General features: G+C 36.1%; 1 protein-coding gene and 1 pseudogene across 7 annotated transcripts in view; both read right to left on the bottom strand.

The window, feature by feature from the left end:
• Window positions 1–27,840, bottom strand: part of LOC137250008 (cuticle collagen 144-like) — a 283,350-nt gene that overhangs the window by 196,400 nt on the left and 59,110 nt on the right. The gene's annotated exons all lie outside the window — the stretch shown is intronic.
• Window positions 18,294–26,578, bottom strand: LOC137247634 (uncharacterized; annotated as a pseudogene).

Raw genomic sequence — 27,840 nt, 5'->3', positions numbered from 1 at the left:
TTGTATCTTGCGCCTCCAGCTTTGATGATACCCTTATCTCCTGTGCCTCCAGCTACGAGGATATGCGGGCATCCTGTGCTTTCAACTGCTCAGCCAACTGAGATGTCATACATATATGTCTTCTGTTCTTCCAGTTGTGATGCCATATATGTCTTCTGCTCTTCCAGTTGTGATGACATATATGACTTCTGTTCTTCCAGTTTAGATGACATGTTTGTGGATATTTGTGATGACATTTCGGACATTTGTGCCGATATTGCAGCCAATATCATGTTCAAGTCTGTATTCGCCATTGTCTGCGGTGTTTCGTTTTTCTCCTCCAATTTTGTTGTCTCATCGCCCTCAAAATGAAACACATACCCTTCCACGTCAATTCCTTCTGATTCCATTGCCTCTCGTAGTCGTGTTTGTAGTTCGGGTTGAGTGCCGGTTTTATTCAACCCACGGTTCTCCAACTCCTTTTTGAGCTGCGGGATCTTCAAATCACTTAACTTGGCCATGTCCTTGTTGTCATCTGGAATTTATTCAACAATTCCTCTTATGACACAGATTGTAGCGAGTTTTGGGAAATTCCGCTTATTTGCAACCTTCTGCTAACGTTCGTATCGCTGAACTGTCGAATATATAACTCCAATTTTCTGTATTGCAAAATGGTCTTTATCAGACTACTTTGGTGGTAGTACAATTATACTTCACTTCGCAACTAATAGCATATTTAAATCAAACTGATTGGTTATTACTAAGCTTGCGCTGCTTTTATACTCTCTGTTGCCTCATCCGCATATTTCTCCAAAGGTCTAGACGTTTCACCTTCTACAACTCTTGTACCTCCTGCGTGGTAATTAGTTATATGTGTGTGTATGTGTGAGTAAGAACTTCGGCTGATGATTAGATGTGTGTGTGTAAGATATCTCTTCACTTCGAGCTGCTGGTTATGTGTGTGTATGTACTTATCGTTGCCTTCCATGTATGTATGTAAATGATGATTGACGTGTTCATGTACACAAGTGTAGCTGGCTTTAGTGTTTTTGTTGTTGTGCCTTTATTTCCTAACAGCTTAGTGTTTGCAATACTGAATATTGGAGTTATTTATTCGACAGTTCAGCGATTCGAACTTTAGCAGAAGGTGGATAATTATCAGAAATACCCAGAATTCGTTACAATATTATCATCGCTGGTGATGTTAATAGTAATTTGCTTGTGGATGGCTGTTTGAAACTGAGTATGGAATCTTTGGGACTCTTTCCCACCAACTGTACTCTACCAACGCATTTCACAAGCTCTAGCTCCTCGCTCTTAGATTTATTCTTCGTGAATGATCTTCAGATATTGCTTCACTATACCCACTATCCGCATCTAGCTTCTTTAAACATGACCTAATGTTCTTAATTTACGACTTTAAAACGTCAAGCAAGCCTTGTTTGTTTACCTATCGGGATTTTAGAAACATTGAAACATTGACGGTAAAACTAAAAGTATGCAAACATAAAAGTAGACCCTGGTTTAATGCCACCCTAAAACATCTACCACCGTGGTGTGATGGTAGCGTGCTCCGCCTACCACACCGTATGCCCTGGGTTTGCACCCCGGACAAAGCAACATAAAAATTTTAGAAATAAGGTTTTTCAATTAGAAGAACGTTTTTCTAAGCGGGATCGCTCCTCGGCAGTGTTTGGCAAGCGCTCCGGGTGTATTTCTGCCATGAAAAGCTCTCAGTGAAAACTCATCTGCCTTGCAGATGCCGTTCGGAGTCGGCATAAAACATGTAGGTACCGTCCGGCCAATTTATCTATTTATTTATTTAGTCTAGTAACAAATGTTTAGTACAGACACTTATGACTAAATTACAGAGACCAGCTTATATTAAGCTATGGAGAACACTAGCAAAAAGAATTTATATTATTACAGATTAAGTAATTTTTTAGTTTAAGTTGAAAAGCGTATTTTGAGTCGGAGAAATCAATATCCAAAACACTTGAGAAGCAATTAATTTCTGATAGGGCTCTGTTAATAGGCGCTTTTGAGTTATAAACAGTTCTACTCAGCCCTATGAAAAAGATTTCAAAGTGGCGGAGGTTTCTACAGGGAGTATTTAAGCATAGTCTTTCAAGAAGCAGTGCGCAGTCAATTTTGCCCGTGAAAAGATCGAAAATGAACAACGAGGCCAAAAGAATTCTGCGATTGTTTAGGGATAATAAGGATATTAGTTGGCATCGAGACTCATAAGACGGGATCGGTTCAGAGAAACGTAATGAAATAAGCGCGAAGCGCATAAAGATTTTTTGAACCCGCTCCAGGCGGTTGATGTGAACTGCGTGGTAGGGCCGCCAAATGAAAGCCGCATACTCAAGTTTGGACCGCACAAAGGACGTATATAAAACTTTGAGTGTGTAGGGGTCAGAGAAGTTTGCGGAATGGCGTCTGACAATAGCAAGCATTGAAAGCGCCTTAGAAATTGTGAAGCTGACGTGAGTGTTAAAATTAAACTTTGAGTCGAAGTATACCCCCAAGTCTTTAACTTCAAGAGCCGTTCGAAGAAAGGTTTCTGCAATATGATAGAAGGTATGAAGTGGCCTCAGCAGTTTACCATACGTCACAGTGTGGCACTTACTTATATTAAGGAAAAAAGGGTTCTTAACACACCAGATATAAAGCTTATTAATCTCAGATTGAAGAACAACGAGATCATTATAACAACTGATCTCAGAATAGATCTTGAGATTATCAGCATAAAGCAGAAATTTGGTAGATGAGAAGCAAGAGCTAATGTCATTAATGAACAAGATAAATAGTAAAGGGCCCAGAATACTGCCCTGGGGCACTCCAGACGTGGCCCAAAATGGTTTCGAATAAACACCGTCAATATTTACAACATTACTTCTGTTGTGCAGGTAAGATTTAATCCACTGTAGGAACGTAGAGTGGAACCCATAACAAGCTAATTTCGCAATTAAAATTCTATGAGAAATTTTATCGAATGCCTTGGAGAAGTCTAGGTATAATGTATCAACCTGAAAACCCCGCCTAAATGCCGCGTAGCAATCCTCAGAAAAGACAGCGAGGTTCGTTAATGTGGATCTGGCCGGGACAAAACCATGTTGATTGGCGCAAATCAGGTGTTTAATACTAAAGTAAAGCTTGTCATTGACAACACATTCAAAAAGCTTCTAAGTTGTAGACAATTTGGAAATAGGCCTGTAATTAGAACAGTTACTATTGTTGCCAGACTTAAAAATGAGAGTGACTGATGCTTGTTTCCAGTCATCAATAAAAATACCCGATGCCAATGATTTATTGAATATAATCATTAACGGTCGTACTAGCGAAGGACAATTTTTCAATAGAATAACTGAAAGATTGTCAACATCAGTTCTGGAGGAATTTTTAAGTTTTATAATCCCCTCAACTATGTCTGCCTCAGTGAGAGTAAGTGACCCAAAATTATTAGCGGAGGGAGACTTAATTAACTTGTGTATGTTATCTGTATCTTCCACAGTTAAATCATTATCTGTGATAAAGTTCGCCGAGAAGAAGTCAGCAAAGAGATTAGCAGCCCCATTAACAGAGTTGGCAGTAATATTATTGTAGCTTACTGATTTCGGTATGCTAGATACGCTCTTCATGGAGTTAATGTAATTCCAAAAGTTCTTCGGATTGCTCTTGATGTTTACCTCAAAATTTCTGACGTACTTAGCATATAAAGACTTATTAAGATTGTTAAATTTTTTCTTATAAACAATAAACAAATCATAAAATCGACGCTGATTAGTAGTAAACTTATATTTTTTAAAGAACTTGTTTCTCAAATTTTTTAGATGTTTGAGCTCACTATTGTGCCAGGGAGATTTATAAATTTTATTTTTATATACCGGCACGATTTTTTTGCAAATCTTATGAATTTCATTTTTAAATACATTGAAAGACTTTCCAACTTCCCTTCGCCAAGCATATCATCCCAATCAACTCCACGTAAAGCAGAATTTAAACGATTAAAATCACATCTTCGAAAATTGAACGATGTTTTCATATTTGATGTAGGAATACAGAAATACTCAAAGAATTGAATTTCAAGCTTTAAGGGCAGGTGATGCAAGTTTGGTGGCGAAATTGAAGACGCAGCTTCCGAGATAACAAAACTAATATTATTAGTTACAAAAATTAAATCAAGAGTGCGATGTAAAGAATTATGGAAACTATTAATTTGAGATAAACCAACCCCTCCAAAATTATCAATAAGATACGATTCATAAGAGCTGTTAATATTAGTAGGAGTTAAATAGAGATCCAGCTAACATTACTTAAATTAAAATCCCCCAGTACACATAGCTGCGTTTCTCCTAAACTTCGCTTAAGATTTAAGATATTATTTACATGAGCCTTATAAATACTTTCTGGACTGGACGGCGGAATGTATGAAGCACAAATGAGCAGTTGACCCAGAGAGCCATGAATCCGCACACAAAGTTGATCAAGAAGCGTGTCACTAACAGTTAAAGAAATAAGCGAGCCCTGGAGACCGACCCGGGCGGCAATCAGCACACCACCTCCTCCTTACGGAAAACATGATACAGCTTAGGATCAAAAAATTCAGCATCTAAGAAATTACTATTCAACCTAGTCTCAATGATGACAAATACATCATACTCCAATAAAGAACTAAATAGGCGCACATTTTCGGTCTTGCTTCTAAGGCCAGAAACATTTTGAAAAAAGATATTGATATATTTGCATGGCATGTGATTGACACTATGAACTAAGTCCGCTGTTGTAGTTTTGCGTCCTTTTGAAAAAAACGGAAGTGGCTGATCGTCACATTGACTGGCCACAACTCAGGCTTCAGAACTTTATCAAAGTGCAATTCATCTACACCAAGTTTAAAATTTACATATTTACGGTTAATCGACTCCGACTCCTTAGCAAGCTTGAAACACTGCAGTTGATGCTTATTTAGATTAGTACGTTTAATCACATACTCAATAATATCCTCAGGTTTGACCGAGGGTAAAAAAGAAGAAAGATGAAACCATCTGAAACGAGCAGCTACCCCAAGTTCAGTAGACACACAAGAGCCAATCACGCGCCTCCGTGAACGCCTATGATTGTTATTAACATTATTGTTGTTGTTACCGACATTGTTGTTGTTTTTGGCATTCTTGTTATTGTTATTATTATTATTGTCATTAGGCGAGCTAGGTTGGATGTCCAATCCCGACGATGTACTTGATTGCATATTAGGATTCCCACCACTTGCAGTAATATTTAACTCATCAGGGTGAACAGCAATTGCAGTAGGTTTTTCCTTAAGTGTGCGCTTTTTGTAGATTTTGACGCTTTAGCATTAGCAGTATCAGCAGCATCTGATTTAACAGGATTCGTAGAAGTATAAGTAGCATTGTTACGATTATAAACATCGTCAGCTGAAGAAGCCAATGCATTCACACTGTTAGCAACAACAGAGGCAAACGTTTGAGCACCAGTCGAAGCAATAACAGTCCCATCGGCAGAAGGTACGTTGCTCACGATAGCATTATTCGCAGACATTGCATGACCCTAGAACATGTATTTTGCCCATCACACCATTTGACTCTACGAATGGCGAAGTGCCGTTGACATTGCAAAAAACAGATGATAACATTGTAGGTATAGGGTAGGTATATTTGTAGGGAAAAACAAGATGAGCACGACGCAAATTGGAAGAGAAGCTCGGCCTTAGACCTATTCGGAAGTTATCGCGCCTTACATTTATTTTTTATAAAACATCTAATAAACCAACGGAACCATGCCTTCTCTCACTGGAAAAGGTAAAGAACTGCAGAAACGCTTACCTTCTTCAAAACAACTCGCCTTACTGTCAACAAAGCTATAAGGTCGGTCAAGGCAAATTATTATAAGTATAACTTCAGTGCTGCTTTGAGTACTAGAGAAACATCAATATCAAAGAAATCGGGATCGGAAAGTCCAAAGGAGAACTGTCTGATCTTGCTGATGTTAGCATTGAGTGTGTTAATATAGATTCCAGTGCTTTTGCGTTTATGTGTGTCGATGACTGTGATGTACTGTAAGCCCTACTTTCTGTGAAGTCGAATGTCATGGGGTTTGATGGTATAAATTTCAAATTCTTAAAGATCATTCTTCCCACAATCCTTCCCCATTTATCTTATTTGGCCAACTCTATTCTGACCACTGGTATTTTTCTTAAATGCTGTCAGTCCGGTTTCCGGTCAAAAAGAAGCTGTACAGTGGCACTTCTATCTGTGATAGAAGACATTCGAGAGCGAGTTGATGATAATCATATTGTTTTTCTGACCCTTCTTGACCACTCTAAAGCCTCTGACTCTATCGAGCATACCCTATCCTGTAAGAAGCTGAAACATTTATTTAATTTCTCGAGTCGTGCAACTTCACTCATTAGATCGTATCTTGGCCTTAGGACTCGGGCGGTATGTTTAGACAGTAGAAAGTCTGACTTCCTACATGTTTTCAGAGGCGTCCCAAAAGGCTATATTCTGGGCCCTCTTTTATTTGTTCTGTACATCAATGACGTGGCCAATGTCCTTAAGTTTTGTAATGTCCACATTTATGCTGCTGATGTGCAATTGTACACATGTTGTCCCCGTGATGGTACCGCTTTGTGAATCAAATAAGTGTGTGTGCTGCTAAGAACGGCCTATGTCTTAACTCCAAAATGTCGAAATGCATCGTTATTAATAGAAACTCGTTCTCTACTCATGATTTGGACAACATAGTTATTGACAATTCTGTCATGTTGTTGTTGTTGTTGCATTAGCAGTGCTTCGCCGCATTCAACGGGTATGATCACTAACAAGTTGTCATCAAAATCTTCTAACGGGAGTCCAAGGAAACTGGCCATAGGGAGATGGGTGTTAGAGGCGTAGGTTCCACATTACAATTGAAAATATGGTTGGTGTCATGTGGGGACACATCACATGCATGGCATACATTACGTATGTCGGAGTTGATTATGGGTAAGAGTTTAACCTGTTACAGTATCCAGAACGAAGTTGGGACAGGGTGACTCGTGTTTGCCTTGGTAGTGTGCTTTCTTCTTCTGCAAGGGTGGGATATTGCATATTAATAACGGGGTTCACCGGGCGCGTCCTGACAAAGGCGTTTACCGATTCTGTGTGGATTTGGCTAAAGGCCTGCTTATGCTTCCCTGGATCAAAAGGCTGTGTTGGTAGGTGCCGCATCTCGTCATAGTGCTTTAGGAGATGTTCCCTTAATCCCCGTGGAGGCGGTGCTAATTCAAGCAGTTGTTTGCTAGGATGTCCTGGTTTGTGGCAATTAAGCAATAGCTGCTTGTTCAGCATTTCGTTGTGCTCTTTAATATTGAGCTCTTTGGCCTCACTATGTAGATGGTGTTCGGGAGTCATAAGGAGACATCCGGTGGCAGTTCTGATTGCAGCATTTTGACAGGCCTGTAGCCTCTTCCAGTGTGTATTTTTAAGACCAGGCGACTAGACTGGTGACGCGAAGCTCATGAGCGGCCTGCTAATTGCTTTGTACGTGGTTAGCAACGTTTCTTTCCCCATGTGCTGCCGGCAAGCGACTTGAGGATTTTGTTGCGACTTTGTACTTTAGAAATAATCTCGGTGGCATTATCCAACGTTACCCCTAAGAACTTTGGGTGACTGACAGTCGGTAGTGTGACACCATCAACGCGTACGTCCAATATTTGCGGCATCTGTTCCTTCCACGTCGTAAACAGGGTGGCCGTGGATTTTGTCGGTGATAATGTCAAGTTGCGCGAGGCGAAGAAACCGGAAAGATCGGGGAGATAGCTATTTATTTTAAAAACTAATTCATCGACTGAAGGGCCAGGTCTATAGCCTTAATCGTGCAGTCGTCAGCATAGGAAATTATTGTGACTCCTTCTGGTGGGGAAGGGAGTTATGATATGTAAAAAATAAACAGAAGCGGGGATAGGACACCACCCTGTGGAATCCCCTGTTTGATTTTTCTAGGTTTAGAAATTTCGTTCCTAAATTCAACCGACGCCTGTCGACTACTCAGATAATTAGCGGCCCATCTTCTTAGACAAGCGGCAAGGTGTGAGCCTTCTATGTATTGGAGTAGCGTGCCGTGGTATGTTCTTAAAGCGAATTCCCGACCCCGTTCGAGATGTTTTTGAAAGACGAATTTTAGTGAGCTCAATAAATTGATTGCTGCCTATGACTGGTCGAGTCTTTACACGTGTACAGTCGTAGAAACAGCGGCATTCTTGTCTTATAGCTCTCTTGAAGCTTTCTTTGAAAGCTGTGTTCCCCTTCGTTATTCCAGTACTCCCACGGGTAAACCACCTTGGTTCTCAAGGCAACTATGAAGACTTGCTAATATTAAATCTAGACTCTATAAGCGTTTCAAAATATCTGGAAAAGCTATGGATTTTTCTAAATATTTAGTGGCGCGCTCCAATTTTCTTCGTCTTAACCAGCAATGTTACAAAGGTATAGTAATGTGAAAGGTATAGTAATATGATAAGTAACATGCTGCAAATTCCAATTTATTAATAACCCGGAACGTTTTTACAGATTTGTTAATTCCAAAAGGAAAACTTCTGGTGGTTCCATTTACTTTTATTTATGGGTGCAAAAACGCAAGTTCTGATCATGAAATCGCAGATTTATTTCTTGAGTTCTTTAAATCAACCTATTCATCCCAATTTGTACAGCCTGATGTTTATCCATATAGCTTGGAAAGTTCTAATAATATTTTAAACCCATTTATTGATAAAGATACTGTTCTTCATAGTCTTCTTGCATTGAAACCGATATCTTCACCGGGTCCAGATGGTGTTCTTAGTTGCGTACTTAAGTACTGTGCTGCCAGCTTATCTGAGCCTATCTTTAAATTATTTAAACTGTCTCTGGATTCCGCATCATTCCCATCTATTTGGAAACAATCCTTTATTATACCTTTTTATAAAAAAGATAGGGGTAATATAACTTCTGGCGTGCACCAGGGTAGTCATTTGGGTATATTACTTTTTACCTTGTTCATTAATGACTTGCCACATGCTGTCTTACATTCTAGAGTTTTTATGTACGCAGATGATGTAAAACTTTGTTACACATATCTGCCTTCAAACTTGGCCTGTTTTAATCAGCTTCAGGCCGATCTTGACTCATTTCAAAGCTGGTGTACTGCAAATTTACTTTTTTTGAAATGCTCTAAATGCAAGCAAATGACTTCACCAGGTGAAGCCGGTCCTGACATCTTATATACTTAACGGCTACCCTTTGGAGCGGATATCTGTTGTAACTGATCTAGGTATTATTTTTGATCCGAAATTAAGTTTTACCATACATATTTCAACCACTATAAACAAAGCAACTGGTGTACTAGGATTTATCAAACGTTGGGCAAAAGAGTTTGATGAACCTTATTTCACCAAGATTTTTAATACCTCGCTGGTACGTCCTATTCTCGAGTACTGTTCATGTGTTTGGTCTCCAATCTATCAAATCCATATAGATCAGATCAGTCGGTCCAGAGACAGTTTTCAATTTTTGCATTACGAGGTCTCAACTGGGAATCAAGTACTCATCTTCCACCATACAGGAATAGGCTTCTTCTAATTAATTTGCCATCTCTAGAGAATCGTAGAGTGTTACTCGGCGTTATGTTCATTCACAAGCTCATCATCGGCGTGATTGACTCCCCTGACCTAATCAGTCAACTAAATTTTGCTGTTCCTGCTAGGGCCTCCAGACATTTTGTGCCCTTTCATTTACCTCTATGCCGGCAGAATTTTGCCAGCAATGGTCCCTTACGTCATTGGTGCTCATGTTACAATGATTTGTATAACTGCATTGGCTTTGAATGTTCGTTTGCCGCTTTACATACTGCCATACTCTTAGGTTTAGCCTGATATTTTCATTTTATTTTTTCTTATGCAATGCGATGTCAAATTTTTATAACATACTAGCTTTACCAGGCGCACGTTGTAACGCCGGAGATCGAATGGATGTTGAGTTATTTTTTCTGTTTTGTTTGTTGATAATTTAATTTATTGTTCTGTAAATTGAATTGAATTTTGTACGCATATTTGGTGAAATTTTCTGTTAAAACATTTTATTCTTGTATCTTATTTTATATTATTGTATTGCTTTTACCGCTGATGATTGTTGCTTTGATTACATTCCGAAGAAGCATGACTGGTGAGCCAATTTTCAAAGTTGATATATGCGCAGGCATTCCTTTTGGTTCTAAGGAGTATAGAAATTCATTTGGATAATTCAAAATTTTATCTTCATCTGTAACTGTGTCGATCGATTTATATTTCGTCACTTCACCAGGAAATTGATTTTGAAAGCGATCATTGATTTTGTTAACATGATCATTTTTGGGAGCTAAGATAGTTCTTTCGCATAGCCAAAAAACAAAAACATTTAAATTTAAAATTCTTAATTCTGAAATATGAAATATGTAAAACTTTCGTCTTGATCGAAGGAACCTCGAGCCAAAATTTGGTGATGATCGAAGTATAGCAAACACGTTTTCATAGGGAACACACACACAGAATTTGATTTTTATAGAAGATGTAGATAGACTGAAGCTAAACAATTTTTTTTAACAGCGGCAGATTACTAAACGTCCAATAGACACGCACATAAACACAAATTCAGCGCGTCACCAATCACCATCACCGCTAGAGAGGTTGAGGACGCCATTGGTCGCGCTAAACCATCCAAAGCAGTGGGCCCAGACGGCATAGCCATGCCGATGCTTAAAAACCGAGGGAAAGAGGGTTTCAAATATTTAGCGCATGTCTTCAACCTGTCTCTTTCCACCTTTGTCATACCCGAGAAATGGAAAATGGCCAAGGTGGTCCCGCTACTAAAGCCTGGGAAACCAGCTAACGTAGGTGAGTCATATCGTCCGATATCTCTCCTATCGCCAGTGGCAAAGACGCTTGAAGCCATTTTGCTCCCTTATTTCCAAGCACATTTGCAGCTAGCCCCTCATCAGCATGGCTTCAGAAAACTCCATAGCACTACCCCCGCGCTAAATGTCATTAGCACCCAGATAAATTGCGGTTTGAATCAATACCCCCACCATAGAACAGTACTCGTAGCGTTAGACCTATCAACAGCTTTTGATACGGTCAACCATGGCTCGTTACTGCAAGACCTGGAAGGGTCTACCCTTCCCCCATGTCTTAAAAGGTGGACCGCAAATTATCTGGGTGGTCGGCAGGCATCGGTGCAATTCAGAAACGAAACATCAAAACAAAGGAGAATTAAACAAGGGGTGCCACAGGGTGGTGTCCTATCCCCACTTTTGTTTAATTTCTACATATCTAAGCTACCTTCACCACCGGAAGGAGTCACAATCGTTTCCTACGCCGATGACTGCACAATAATGGCCACAGGCCCAGGCCCAGAGATCGATGAGTTATGCCATAAAATAAACGGCTATCTCCCTGATCTCTCCAGTTTTTTCGCCTCGCGAAACCTGGCATTGTCACCGACTAAATCTTCCGCGACCTTATTTACAACATGGACGCCCCAAATGTCGACCATATTGAACATCCACGTCGATGGCACTACGCTACCGACTGTCCTACACCCCAAAATCTTGGGTGTGACGTTTGATCAGGATCTACATTTTGGTGCGCACGCAACCGCAATTGTTCCAAGAATTCAGAGCCGTAATAAAATCCTCAAATCCCTTGCTGGCAGTACCTGGGGAAAAGATAAAGAAACGCTCTTGACCACATACAAAGCAATTAGCCAGCCGATTACGTGCTACGCGTCACCCATATGGTCGCCAAGCCTAAAAACCACCCACTGGAAGAAACTACAGGCCTGCCAAAATACTGCTCTCAGAATCGCCACGGGCTGTCTTCTTATGTCCCCAGAACACCATCTGCATAATGAGGCGAGAATACTCCCCATCAGGTAGAGAAATGAGATGCTGACCAAACAGTTTCTGTTGAATACCCAGAAACCTGGGCATCCCAACAGACATCTGATTGACGAACCAGCACCGCCTAGGGGCCTAAGGAGTCATCTCCGTAAGCATTTTGAGGAAATACGGCACCTGAGAACCCAGCCGTATGAAGCGGAAAAACACAAGCAGGTCCTTGGTGAACTCCATAGACAGGCGTCGGACCTTTATGTCGGGAATTGCCCGGTGAATCCAGTACTTGAAGAAAAATATCCAGAACTCGCGGAAGAGGAACGCATACTCCCCAGGGAAACGCGTGTCACTCTTGCTCAACTTCGTTCTGGATACCGTAACAGGTTAAACTCTTACCTATCCAGAATCAACCCCGACATACAAAATGTATGCCCCGCTTGCAATGTGTCCCCACATGACACCAACCATCTCTTTAATTGTAATGTGGAACCAACGCCTCTAACACCCCTTTCCTTATGGTCCACCCCTGTTGAAACGGCAAGTATCCTTGGACTCCCGTTAGAGGATATTGATGACAATTTGTGATCGGTCGCGGCTATTAGGTGGGGCGAGCATTGCTACAACAACAACAACAACAACTAAACGTCCAAAAGGCATAACAGCTAAACTCAACAATGCAGTCAAACTTTAGGTGTTAAAATAACTTCAGTTTGTACGGCAGCCATAGTTTTTCCCCATTCCACATTTTACTGGAGGTTTTAGGACTTAACGTGACATTGTAAAGTGGCATACCGATGCCACTCATTTTTGGGCAACCAGCCCACGCACACACACATAACACTATTTTAACCTTTTATTTAAAACACAGTTTTTGGTTTTTAATACGATTAAATATCGTTTAAGTTTTTATTTTAACAATTAGTTTTTGTCTTTTTAGTTTGTTTCACTTTAATTTAACTTTTGTTCTAACGCGGCGGCCGGCTTACTTCAAACTCTCCTCAATACTCAAAAACTGCTGACGCTTCAAAAGCAGCTTTGCCGGTATGTAAAAGTGCATAACGGGAAAATCGTATGATGCTATAGCTAGTAACGGGAGATTCAGCCAATGGGGTTGAATCTCCGCGTCATTCCACTCTAACATTTTAAGTGATGCCAAGTGTTAATGTGAGTGTTGCATCTTTTTATTTATTAGAGGGGGAGTTGCCAGACTTAAAAGCAGTAACCCAATTTGACACTACATCATCCCCCTTTAGAAAAGAAGAATTTGGCAAGGTGATCAGTCCTGCCACATTCTTCTTTAGGCTTTACTAAGATTAAGATTTAAATTTATAAGAAAATGAAATATGTTAAAAATAATGTTTTTAGTTTGAAGTAAGCCGTTACTATTTTGTATGCTTATTATTAAATTGAGTAAAATATATATTTATTAAGTAGTTCAATTTAACATCTAAATTTTGTACATTAGGCCGTATTAAAAATTAACATTAATAGTTTGTTTAGTTTGGCCTTCATTGGCATGTTCTTAAAGTAGGTTTATATTTAAAGATTATTTTCGGCTATCAATATAATTAATTTTTTGTATACGATTTTTGTGTACAATTTTTTCAATTTTATTAATTTCATCAAAAATTTTTACATTTGGTCCATCGATATTCTTTATTATGTAGGGACCTTGATATATATTTCTATGTTTATTTCTCGGTTCTGTTTCTACTAAAACCCTATCATTAATTTTAATTTCTAAAGGCTCAGCCGTTTTATCGTATAATTCTTTATTTCTAATTTTATGTTTATTAATCAAATTTGTTGCCATTTTATGAGATTTTTGCATTCTATATTTTAGCTCTTTTGTATAATTTTCTACATTATATATCGGATCGATTTGTTCCTTTTGTAATTCATGTGGCAATGTAGATTTCCTGCCAAATATTAATTCGAACGGAGTAAATTTATTATCGAAAACCGAACTACTTGTAGTATTATGTAAAAATGTAAAATACTTCAAATACGTATCCCAATCTGAATACGTTTCATCTAGATATGCACGTAAATATTCGTTAAAGACTCTATGGTTTCTTTCAACAGTACCAACAGTTTCGTGGTGATAAGCTGTTCAGAAATCATGATTAATTTTTAAAAGTTTTGTTAATTCCGAGAATAATTCATTTTTGTATTTCGTCCCTAAATCGGATCTAATGGCTTTCATTGTACCATATGTTAGTATAAAGGTTTCAAAAATAGCACATGCGATAGTTTTTGCTGATTTATCTGGTACAGCTACTGTTACCAGGTATTTAGAAAAGTCACAACCCAGTGGGAAAAATGGTAATGAATTATTCCAGTATATCATTTTATAATGCATTCAAAATGTTAATTTTCAAATGAATAACACAAGCATACATTATGAATTCCATTTTAAGTAATTATAGATGCATTTGCTGATTATATCTTAATCAAAACTCAAATGTGTTTAAAATATTTCTAAGTTTATACATTATTTTTTCTTAGTATGTAGTAATCTGAAATATAATCTATTTAAAACGCATTCAAATCTGCATTACAAAGTAAACGAGAATTTAATGCATAACTACAACGGGATACCTTAGCAGTTATCGATATGCTACTACGGGTATCTGTAATAGCAAATACACATCTTTTTGCGCATTTCAATTTGTGTTTTATCAATTTGTGGTCGCAGCTCAAGTGCTATTAAATTTATAATAAATTATTTGGGACAAAAACTTTATTAAAGTGATTTAAATTATTCGGTAAGTAAACATAATTAAAATTAAATATGTTTAGTAAGCGTCATATGCGTAGACTAGTGAAAATAGAAGGTGATAGCGTTTGCAACTGGCGGCAAGATGAAGGGAGCGCTAGCGCTCCAGCTGATTTTTCAAGTATTAGGGATGAGGTACCGGTAGGTATAATCGATGAGATGACGGAGTGTAGTAATCAAATACCGATAGCACAAAAAATAGGAAATTGGGCTACAGTTTTCAATATTTGTAGGGAAGCGGTTGACGGATTGCTAGAAATACTTCGCGATGAAAATATTAATGTACCAAAATCGTCTAAATCTTTGAGTGTTTCCAAAAGGCACATAATAAGAACGGTATCTCCTGGTTCGTATACACATATCGGTCTTCAAAACCAAATAAATAAAGCGAAGCACCTTTTACAAAACTTAAGCACCATCATTTTAGATATCGGAATCGATGGACTCCCTTTGTACAAAATTTCAAATTTAAGCTTGTGGCCTATATTAGCAAATGTTGTGAACGCTCCACAAGTAAAAGTATTATTGGTAGGTGTATACTTGGGAAAAAAGAAACCTAATGAAGTAAATTCGTATTTGCATGATTTGTGCTCCGAAATTTCTAAACTTAAAAATGAAGGTCTCTTCATTGGTGACAAAAAAGTAAATTTTGAACTCCGCTGTTTTGTTTGTGATGTTCCGGCTCGTGCTTTTTTATGTAAAACTGTTGGTCACAATTCTTTCAATGGATGCAGTAAGTGCATACAAGTGGGTAGAAAAATAAATAATACGACGACTTATAGTACATCTTGCGTACGCCTTCGTACGGACGATGAATTTTCAAGACGGTCTTATAATGGATACCATAAAGACTTAGATACCATTAGTAATGTCTTGGAAGATGTGGGGGTGAAAATGGTTAGTAAATTTCCACTGGAGCCGATGCATCTAGTGGATCTGGGAGTAGTCAAAAAAATTATTTTACGAATCTTTAATAATAAAACAAACAGACCCAGACTATCTTTAGAAACTAAAGCCAATTTATATCAAGTCATATACTATCTTTAGGTCCCCATATTCCCCGAGAATTTGTTCGCAAGCCAAGAGGTTTCGAGGAGGTTTTGCGCTGGAAAGCAGTTGAGTTTCGTCAATTCGTACTTTACACGGGCATATTAGTTTTAAAAGACAAACTAGATAGCGAAACATATTACCATTTTTGCCTTCTCCACTGTGCCTACAGATTTCTATCAGATGAAAAAAGCTTTATGTCTAATCTCAATGCATGTAAAGGTCTCTTAAAGGATTTTGTTGAACTATTTCCCACTATTTACTCTGAGGAACAAGTTTCTTACAACGTTCATTCTCTTCTGCATTTAACTGATTGCGTAGAAGAAATTGGTTATGTAAATACTTTCTCAGCGTACAAGTTTGAAAACTACATGCAGCATCTAAAGTGATTAGTCAAAAAGCCAAGTAAAATACTCGACCAAATTCAAAATAAAATCGAGAACGAAGATATTGCCGAACATGGTACCAAATTTGGAATACGAATGAATAAAGATGGAACAATTGTTTCTTTCAGTACAACAAACTTTTTTTAAGCACGAAAATACCCGACAATTATTGTTATCTTAAGTCGGGGGAGGCTATTAAGATTACAGCATTTTCAATGCAAAATGGTAAAGTTATCTTAAGTGGCAAAAAATTAGAAGATCGTCGCAGTTTCTTTGAAGAACCATTGAACTCTATGGAAGTTTTACGCATTTTTGTTTCCCAAAGCGTGGAATCGAACAGTCGAAATATATATTTTGAAGCTGATTCGATAGAGTATAAATTAATGTGCTTGCCATATGGAAATTCATTATTATTTATACCTGTTTTGCATTCCAATAATTAATTGAAATGAAATTAAATAGAAAATTAATAATATTTACTACTTTTTATTATAGAAATTTAAGATATGAAAAAAAAATCCAGCGGAAATATGAGCAAATCGTTGAAGAATGATTCAAGAGTTTAGTTATTGCAGTAATAACACTTCTGTAATAACTTAAATAATTTATTTTTATTTTTATTTGTTTAGGTTGTTTGGATGACAAAAATAAACAATTGGAAAACTGTAATATAAATGATATAAAATCAGAAGTTTCTGCGCTGAAAGTGGAAATCAAAAATTTGTCAGGTAAAGTCACCTCAATAATATTTTTATCTAGTTTTTTTACTTTTTATTAAAACTCTCATTTTATATTAAATTTTTGATTCAATTTATTTTATACAAAATTTCTCTCTTTAATTTTTATTTTTATTTAATTAAATTTCTCGTTTTTTATTTGATTTTTTATTTTCTATTTAATTTTTTGTTTTAATTGTATTTTCTATTTAAAGATCAAGTTGGTAAATGTAATGAGTATATTGGAAAACTGATTACAGAACAAGCAAAAAACAATGTGAGTCTGGAACTTTTATGGAAAGTTAAAAATAAAGCGCTTCATTTTCCTATTAATTCGATTGAACGGTTGTACGAAATTGACAGCAATATGGCAGAAAATGGCGATACCTACGTAAGATGCCTAATTTGATTTTTCTGTATTAAATAAATATGTTCTATATTAATAAATATGGCGGCCACCGTGGTGTGATGGTAGCGTGCTCCGCCTATCACACCGTATGCCCTGGGTTCGCACCCCGGCAAAGCAACATCAAAATTTTAGAAATAAGGGTTTTCAATTAGAAGAAAATTTTTCTAAGCGGGGTCGCCCCTTGGCAGTGTTTGGCAAGCGCTCCGGGTGTATTTGTGCCATGAAAAGCTCTCAGTGAAAACTCATCTGCCTTGCAGATGCCGTTCGGAGTCGGCATAAAAACATGTAGGTCCCGTCCTGCCAATTTGTAGGGAAAATCAAGAGGAGCACGACGCAAATTGGAAGAGAAGCGTGGCCTTAGATCTCTTCGGAGGTTACCACGCCTTAAATTTATTTTTATTATTTTTTTATATTAAATAAATTATAATTACGCGAGTAACTAAACATATGTTTTATTATTTACTTCCAGAAATCCATGATTAACTCAATTTTACGAGAAAATGGGTTGAACAATGGTTTACCAAAGCTAATTACACCAAAAGTGCTGACGCTATTCAACTATATGGGAATAAAAGGAAAAAAGTCATTTAAAAATCTTGAAAATTTCAATTCCATTTTGTACGGTAAGTTTTTTTCCATTATGAATGCTATATAATATAATATTATACTAACCACATATGTATGTATATATAACACTTTTTTTAGATTGTCTTCAAAAAGACGGTTACAACCAGTCACAATATTCAAAAGAAATAAAGTCGGCAATCAAAAAGGCTAAGCTGCGTTTCCACAAGCACCAATTTGACGAGAGGCAGAAATCGAAGAAATAATGAACGTTTTCTAACATTTTCCACTTGTCCATTATTTGTAAAATGAATTATGTTTTTATAATTATTTATTATTTATATATAATATGTTAAATGAAGTATTTTTTATTAGTATTTATTATTTATAGATTATTAATCTTACAAATAAGTTTAAATACCGATTACAATACTCCTTTATATTCATACATTCAATTATCAATAGTCACATATGAATATAAAAATGTAAACTTTGTTCATGCATAATTATCTATATAAGACATTATACATTTTAAAATCATAATTAATTATATGTTAAATGAATTGATTTAAATACCCATTTAAATTCTACTTTTGTTTTCATACATCCAAAAATGAATACTTGTGTAATGAATGTAAAAATTAAAGCCTTGTTTATGCATAATAAACTGCATAAGTCGGTATACATTAATAAATCAATATAAAAATTTAATAAAAATAATGCATACTTCTTTCGTTTACATATAAATGCAAAATTGAATGGCACACTTTTCTAGGACATCGCCGTGGGGGGAAAAATGCATTTTGGAATGTGTAAATTGCCCTTTTAATGATCATTTTTTCGATTACTATGCATTACTTTTTCCCACTGGGAAATCATAGTAACAGCGAACTTGTTACCATAGTTTGATTCAGGAAGTGGACCTATTGTATCGATAATTACTATGTCAAATGGTTTACAGGGTGTTGGGGTAAGGACAAGATTTTCTTTTGTTTTTGGTCTCACTTTATTTAAAAGACATGTATTGCAATTTTTCACAAATTTCGCTATATCACGTGTCATGTTTTTCCAGTAATATTTAGTTCTTAATTTGGCATATAACCTTTTTGTTCCGCAATGACCTCCTAACACTGGATCTTCGTGATAAATTGTCATAAGTTTTTGTTTCTGTTCATTGTCTCTACAGGGTCCGTCAATATTATTTGTAATGATTTTAAAATTTCATTTCCGCGGATTTTAAAATTCGTAATTGAAAAATTATTGAAAAATAATCATTTTTTGGCCATTCTAATTGTTTAATATTGTGATTGTCGGCTGCTTTTTCCAGCCTCGAAAGTAACTCATCTAAATTCGTTATTTCGTTAACAGTCACGATATTAAGTAAATTATATTTTTTATGTTTTAAATGCGCATAAATTTGTAAATTGCAGATCTCCTTATTTTTTATTATATTGTATTGTTGATTTTACTCGCGGTATCTTTTTTGAAAAATCGTATGAAAATTTATCATAAACTTGTACTTTATTATCGTTAGAAGTCGTATCATTGAAACTTATTTTTTCATTTTGTAATTCTTGTAGTTTAGTTTGTGATCGCGTTTTAACGGCTAAAACGTGTTTTGTCGAATCTTTAATCTCGTCTATACTTATACGCGAAAGAGCATCAGCCACGACATTCGATTTTCCTTTAATATATTCAATTGTAAAATTGTATTCTGATAAATCTAATCTGATTCTAGAGACTTTCGAGGAAGGATCTTTCATATTAAATAGATAAACTAATGGTCTATGGTCTGATTTTACCGTGAAATGTGTACCGTAAACATACGGCCGAAAATGTTTTATAGCAAAATGTATTGCTAAAAGTTCTAATTCTATGATTGCCTTTTTCTGTTCGGCTTTATTGAAAGATTTTGATGCAAAGCAAATCGGTAAATCATTATCTCCATGTTTTTGGCTTAATAAGCGCCACAACCACTCTTAGATGCATCTACAGTGATAATAAATTCTTTTGAAAAATCAGGGTATTGTAATAGTTGGGGAGACGTTAATGATAATCTTAATTTTTCGAAAGCCTTTTCGCAAGCATCATCCCAAACAAATTCAACTTTTTTTCGATTTAGACGATTTAAAGGGGCTGCCAGTGACGCAAAGTTAGGTATAAAACGCCTGTAATAATTTGCAAATGCAACGAATCGCCTAACAGCGTCCTTGTCTTTAGGCTTAGTGTATTTTTTAATTGCGTCTATTTTTGAGTCATCTGGCAGCAGGCCTTTTGAGGTGCATTTATGGCCTAAAAAAGTGACTTCAGAACGAAGAAAATTGCATTTGTTGGGATTTAACTTTAAATTGAATTTTCTACAAGTTTCGAAAACTTTTTCTAAATTTTTGAGGTGATGTGTCTCGCTACATCCGATGACGATAACATCGTCAATGTACATAAAAGCTTGATTTGGCGAAATGCCTGAAAATGCTAATGACATCATACGTGAAAAAGAGTTTGGTGCTATATTTAAACCGAATGGTAAAACTTTCCAACGAAAAGCTCCTCGATCTGTACTGAAAGATGTAACGTCTCTAGAATTAACATGAAGTGGTATTTGGTGAAAACCAGAAAAAAGATCTAAAGTTGAAAAGAATTTGGCTCTGCCAAGATTGTCGAGTATGTCGTCTACGCGTGCCAACGGAAATTTGTCTGCGATAAGCTTTTTGTTGACTGCTCTGAAATCAACGCACATACGATAAGACTTTTGGCCTGAAGGATCTTTTTTCGGCACCAAAATTAAAGGACTGTTATAATTAGAAAAGCTGGGTTCTATTAAATCATTTCGCAATAAATTTTCGACTTGTTTATTAATTTCTTCACGTTGTGTATATGGTAAACGATAATTTTTTATATAGACTGGATTTTTATCAGTTAAACGTAGCTTTTGTTCGTAAAAATTATTTAAAGTCATACGATCAGTTTTTAAAGCGAATACATCGGCATATTTTAAGCATAAATCTAGTAATTGTTTTTGAGCATAACCCGTCATTTGAATTTTCAAAATTTTCGTTAATTCCTCTAAGCGTTTTTGATCTTTTGAAGTTTCATTAATTTTGTAGACATTGTAGTTGGTGATATCTTCCGTTACGATATTGCAATTGTTGACATGTTTTACTTCGTCAGTAATATTTAAAATTTTTAGAACTGGATTATTTGTGTCAACAATGCACTTTGCCGTAAAAACACCACTACAGATTTCTTGCGAGTCTACAAAAACAGGATTATCGCATTTTGGTAATTGAAATAACCGATAAACTTCACATCTTGGAGGAATAACTAAAGAATCGGTACTTGTGCCGTGTAAAATTGGTATATTTGCGTTATCTAATCCGGTATTAATAGTTATGCTATCGCTTGCATAATTAATAATGCATTTATTTAATTTTAAAAAGTCTTTGCCGAGTATTCCGTCTGAAGGTATATTGAAATCGTCGTTAACTACATGTAAAGTATGCGGTATTAAAAATGTATATGCAATTAAGTTAGTTTTTAAGGTTCCTAAAGTTGAAATTGTTTTAGGTGTTACGCCTGTTATGTTGGTTATTTCGTTACTATTAAAGTTACAATTTTGAGATAAACTTGAAATTTTGATTAAAGAAATATCTGCTTAAGAATCTACTAGAAAAGTACATGGTTTGTAGGAATCGCTACATTGAAGTTCAATAAAATCTGAATAATTAAGGTTCAAGCAGTAGATGGATTTTAATATTTTTGGAGAAGATTCGTTTAATTGTCTAAATCGTGATCCCGATCCCCCAGTGTTCGCTCCTGAGGGTCGTTCACGTTTAAAGCGCGTACATTGGCATTACTTCGCGAATTTGAACGTCTATTATTATTATTAGCATTATTGTTACTACTACTAGGCTGATTGTTTCTATTAGTGCTATATCTGTCATTATTACCTCTATTAGAATTATTGTACCCGTAATTATTATTGTTGTAATTATTTCTATTGTTATTGTTGAATCTTGCATTTGGATTGTTGTACCTATTATTGAAATTATTACCCCTATAATTTCCTGGAAAACTATTTTGCCAATTACCACGAGTACGGAATGCTAGTACTTGTCTTTCTTTTACCTCGTTATTACGTTCGACTATCATTTTTGCAACTACGTCTTTTGAATCACTGAAGGTAGTTGAAGCCAGGATGGATTTGACCAATTCTGAACGAGTGTTCAACCTGCACACATTCACTGTTTGCTCTACGGCCATTTCATGTGCCTTGGCTTGTGTCATACCTTCAATAATCAAAAAACGTTTCAATGCGTCGGATAATTCTTCAACGCGCTTAGCAAAGTCTGAGTAGTTATTATTGATGACATGTAAAGACGCGATTTTACCAGAAACAACTTTCGAGTTGTCGGGTTTTATTCTATTTCTCAAGGCAGTCTTTATGTCATCGACTGAATTTATTACGGTTGGTAGTGCTTCGCGTGCTTTTCCCTCAAGTTTGGATTTCAAAAATGCAATAAAAGTGCTATTTAAATTTTCATCTGAGAAGACTTCAATTAATTTTATTTTGTCGATAAAAGATTCTAATGCCAGTTGATCGCCGCTGTAGTTGTCCCTAATAATTGAGGCGCAACTGGTAATGAACACCTTTTTCTGTTCTCAGGTTGCCATGATTGAAATATTGTTATTCGATTGTAAATCTGAAGAATTATTTGTTGAAGGCAAAGTAGAAGAATTTGAAGTAGAGTGAGAATTGGAAAAGTGAGCTCCTGACTGAAAATTGGAAGTGCTAGTTAGTAGGTTGTCTGAATTATTAGACGGATTTGCTGAAGGCTGAGTGTTTATTATAATATTAGTTACTGACTGAAAATTTGAATTATTATTTTCTGCGAAATCTGAGTCATTAAATCCTAAAAAATCTTCTTGACGAGCTAGTGAACACCTTCCTTTAGAGCTTGATTTATCGCTGGAATTGCCCTCAGAATCGGACATGTGTTTGAAACAGGGTAATTTTATTGAAAATTATTTTAAAAGAAAAAATTTTGTAAATCAGGTAAATATTTTGTATGTGCGAGTATTATTTGTAGATCCGGTTTGTTTTTTTTTTTTTTTTTTTTTTTTTGAATATATGGTAGTGTTTAGGGCCACACCACTTTATATCGGAATTATAAAAAAGGTATTTTGTCTCATGGACGCACCGCTTTATATCAAAAAAATCTATTATATCACGGACGCACCGCTTTTGAAAAAAAAATTTCCAAACTGTTTCACGAGAACATATATATCAAATTTCTACAGCAAACGAAATGCTTTGTTTAAAGTGCAGTTAATGAAAATATTTTAATTTTTTTTCATATTAAATTCACGTGTTTTATGTATACGAAGGCAAAAATTTCATTTTATGGCATTCATATTTAAGAAAATAGGGGAGCTCAGGATTTTGTGCAAATGGTCATTGAATTTACAAACTGGTGTAGTATTGTTACACCAAAGCGCGAAAAATTTATGTGGCTATGCATTAGCAACGTCATGGCAAAAACGCAACATCAAAACCGAAGTAAATGCACAAAACTCTGAACTGCCTAATGTATTTTAATTAATATAATTTTTTTTGTTTGTTTTTTTTTTCCACAAAATATGTTACATTTCAGTAGTAATTTCTCAAAAATGTTTTTAAAAGAGACCAAGGAAACTCTCTGTGATATACCATAAATTCAGTAAATTCAATTTTGATACATTTAAATTTAAATGTAATTTAAATGTTTATAAGTATTTCATCTGTGCAATGTAAATTGTAAATGTTTACAAAAATTACGAAAACTATTTTTCAACTTTTTCTGACGGAAACTTCTAAAACTTGGAAATGGCAATAATTGAATTAAATACAAAAATGCATTATTTAAAAAGCATTAGAAAAATATTTGCGTAAAACTGTAGAAAAAGCTTTATTTTAGCAAAAACATTTTTCAAGAGAACGAGAAATTCAATATTAAATTTTTAATATATGTTGATTTTTTTTTTTAAAGCATTTTGTATTGAGGGTAAATGTACAAATAGGAAAGTTTATCGCTTTGAAAAGCATGTATACAAAAATCTTTATTTTAGCAAAAATTGTTTTCGCTTACGATTAAAATAAGATATATTTTTAAAATAGAATACATACTTTGCATTAACTTCACGTGTTGGTATAAGATGTGCTGCGTGCTGGTTAAAAATTCCGTTGATAGATCTAGTCTGAAAAGCTCCTTCTCCTAGTTCCTCGTGGTTCATCTCCAAATTCATATGTTCACCATTACCTTGCCTTTAATTGTAACATAGCTGTTGCATAGTGTCCACGCTGTTCGCAGCGCGATGATAATACTGCCTTTAATTTCCATGCCACAATATGTATTTTATTTGATTTATATTGTTCGCAGGCTAAATTATTCATAATGGGCGTAGTTTGACGCACCCATAACCTAACATTAGCATCGATTTTTGCATCACCTTGTAATTGTAATCTTGCACGCAATTAAAGTGCAAAGGCATAGGCTTTATAACAAATGTTGTTGTAAGTCGCAAAATGTGTATATGAAAATGTTTTGATCATAAATAGGAAATCAGCACGTGGCTCACCGACTAATCATTCTAATCCTTTTAATGCGTTTTCCGGTTCGATGGTATTTGCTGTCGCAATTGGTGCCATTTGCCGATGAACAAAATTTAATGATCTTGTAAATGCATCAACGGCGAAGCATTTATAAATTTAATACCATCTTTTGGTTACGGTCGCCATGTAAAGTGGCATACCGATGCCACTCATTTTTGGGCAACTAGCCCACGCACACACACACAACACTATTTTAACCTTTTATTTAAAACACAGTTTTTGGTTTTTAATACGATTAAATATCGTTTTAAGTTTTTATTTTAACAATTAGTTTTAGTCTTTTTAGTTTGTTTCACTTCAATTTAACTTAGCGTTTTGTTCTAACGCGGCGGCCGGCTTACTTCAAACTCTCCTCAATACTCAAAAACTGCTGACGCTTCAAAAGCAGCTTTGCCGGTATGCAAAAGTGCATAACGGGAAAATCGTATGATTCTATAGCTAGTAACGGGAGATTCAGCCAATGGGGTTGAATCTCCGCGTCATTCCACTCTAACATTTTAAGTGATGCCAAGTGTTAATATGAGTGTTGCATCTTTTTATTTATTAGAGGGGGAGTTGCCAGACTTAAAAGCAGTAACCCAATTTGACACTACAACATAGCTCCTTACCAATTTTAATTATCCCACCATTACGACATCCAGATATATGCAGTATAATATATTCCATTTGTATGGGAGGTGCCACGTCCCCTTTTTCCCAATTCCATATTTTCTTGGTGGTGTTAAGGATTGACCTCAAATATCTCCTTACTGAATTTCAATGTTCAAAGTTATGCAGTACCAAAGATTCCATTTGAATGGGAGGTTCCACGCCCCCTTTTTCCCAGTTCCGCATTTTCTTGGTGGTGTTAGGGATTGACCTCATATAACTCCTTACTGAATTTCAATGTTCTGGCATGTATGTATACCTTCAAAGTTATGCAGTACCAAAGATTCCATTTGAATGGGAGGTTCCACGCCCCCTTTTTCCCAATTCCGCCTTTTCTTGGTGGTGTTAGGGATTGACCTCATATAACTCCTTACTGAATTTCAATGTTCTGGCATGTATACCTTCAAAGTTATGCATTACTAAAGATTCCATTTGTATGGGAGGTGCCACGCCCCCTTTCTCCAAATTCCACATTTTTTTGGTGGTGTTAGGGATTGACCTCATATAACTCCTATTTTTTCACAATCTTTTAAAAGTTGAAACACTGACTATCCTTCAAAAAATTATATACACAAAGGAACTTTATATCGGAGGCTTCCGCTTCTTCATTCATCGAGATCAGTGCTTCTTCTTACGAACTTCTTACCGTTTGCTAACCTCTGGACGGCAGTTCTTTGTTACTTCTATACGCTTTTGTAACGCTCTTCCCGCAAGACTTAGACAAATAAGAAATGCTCGGCACTTCAAAAATGAGCTAACCACTTTTTATAATGATTTGTAAGCCGAAACTATTTCTGTATTCTTACTAATTAAAATGTATTATCTCGTCATCTTGTTTCCTTTTTTCCCCCTATTGTCTTAATGCTGATTTCTACTTGTTTAATCTCATAATCATATTTGTATACGTATTATTTTTATACTCAGCTGAGCAGAGCTCACAGAGTATATTAATTTTGTTCGCATAACGGTACCCCGTAACGGCATAAACTAATCGATATAGACATATATCAAAATGATCTAGGCGAAAAAAGAAATCCATTTAGCCATGTCCCTCCGTCCGTCTGTCCTTAAACACGATAACTTGAGTAAATTTTGAGGTATCTTAATGAAATTTGGTATGTAAGTTCCTGGGCACTCATCTCAGATCGCTATTTAAAATGAACGAAATCGGACTATAACCACGCCCACTTTTTCGATATCGAAAATTTCGAAAAACCGAAAAAGTGCGATAATTCATTACCAAAGACTGATAAAGTGATGAAACTTGGTAGGTGGGATGACCTTATTACGCAGAATAGAAAATTAGTAAAATTTTTCCAATAGGCGTGGCACCGCCCACTTTAAAAAAAAGGTAATTTAAAAGTTTTGCAAGCTGTAATTTGGCAGCTGAGAATGTAATGTTCGGTTACACCGAATTTAGCCATCCTTACTTGTTATTTTTACTAATATTATTGCTGTATTGTTTTATTTACTTGTCGTTAATTCTGTTGTCATATTAATTCATTTTAAATTCAACTATTTAAAATTCCTGACTAGTGCTGTAAAATAATTTACCAAATTCTTGTGCTAGGAAAATAATTAAATAAATAATAATAACAATCTCCGCTTCCGTTTAATTTCTACATATCAAAGCTCCCTTTCCCACCAGAAGAAGTTAATATTATTTCCTTTGCCGACGACTGCACGATTATGGCAACGAGGCCTGGCCCTTCAATAGATCAATTAATTTCTAAAATAAACCACAATCTCCCCGGTCTTTCTAGTTTCTTCACCTCGTGGTGTCACGCTACCGACTATCAGTCACCCAAAGATTCTGTATAGGTAAGAGTTTAGCCTGTTACAGTATCCAGATCGAAATGAGCTAGAGTGATGCGCGTGTCCCTAGGGAGAATGAGAATCTTCTGCGAGTTCAGGGTATTTTTCTTAAAGAACGGGGTTTGCCGGGCAATTCCTGGAATACAGGTCCGACGCTTTTTTGTGGATATCACTGAGGACGTGTTTGTGTTTTTCTTCTACATACAGCTGTATTCTCAGGTGCCGTATTTCCTCATAATGCTTGCGGGGATGACTTATTAAGCCCTGAGAGGCGGCGCCTCTTCAATCATATGTCTGTTGGGATGCCCAGGTTTCTGGGTATTCAACAGAAAATGTTTGTTTCGAGAGTAGTGCGTTGATTTCAAGGCAGTATCCACTGGGCCAGTAAGTTCCAGGAGCAGTGCACGGACCACTTTATTGGTAGATCTACCAACTTTTTAGCCCATTTTCATTTTCTACCACTTCTACCACCAAAGCCCAAAATTCTACCAACATTTGCCTTTGTAAGGAAATTAAGAAACGATTCAATTTCGAAGACGAAAAATTACACCTTTTGGATTATTTTGATGCAAAAAATATTCAATCTAGTCAAATGACAACGATTGTTCCTTACTTAAAGCTTTTCCATTTCACAAGACCCATGGAAATTCTTAGCAACGAATGGCGATCATTAATGTTATATGATAAGGAAAAAATAGAAAAGATATTTTCCGACGATATTCTTAAAGGATGGATAAAATTGGGAACTGAAAAGAGTCTTCTAGAAGAAAATTTGTTTGAAAATTTGAGTGAATAAATGTGCTCCTTAGCAATATTACCTCAGAGTAGTGCCACCGCAGAAAGGTCGTTCTCTATAATAAACGACATAAAAACCGCCAACCATAATGGATTAAAAATTGTAAGCATTTCCAATCAAATATTAATAAAAGAGTATTGTATCA

Source organism: Eurosta solidaginis, chromosome 4, assembly GCF_040869045.1.
Source record: "Eurosta solidaginis isolate ZX-2024a chromosome 4, ASM4086904v1, whole genome shotgun sequence".
Taxonomy (NCBI): domain Eukaryota; kingdom Metazoa; phylum Arthropoda; class Insecta; order Diptera; family Tephritidae; genus Eurosta; species Eurosta solidaginis.
This window is presented reverse-complemented; position numbering and strand designations above follow the sequence as displayed.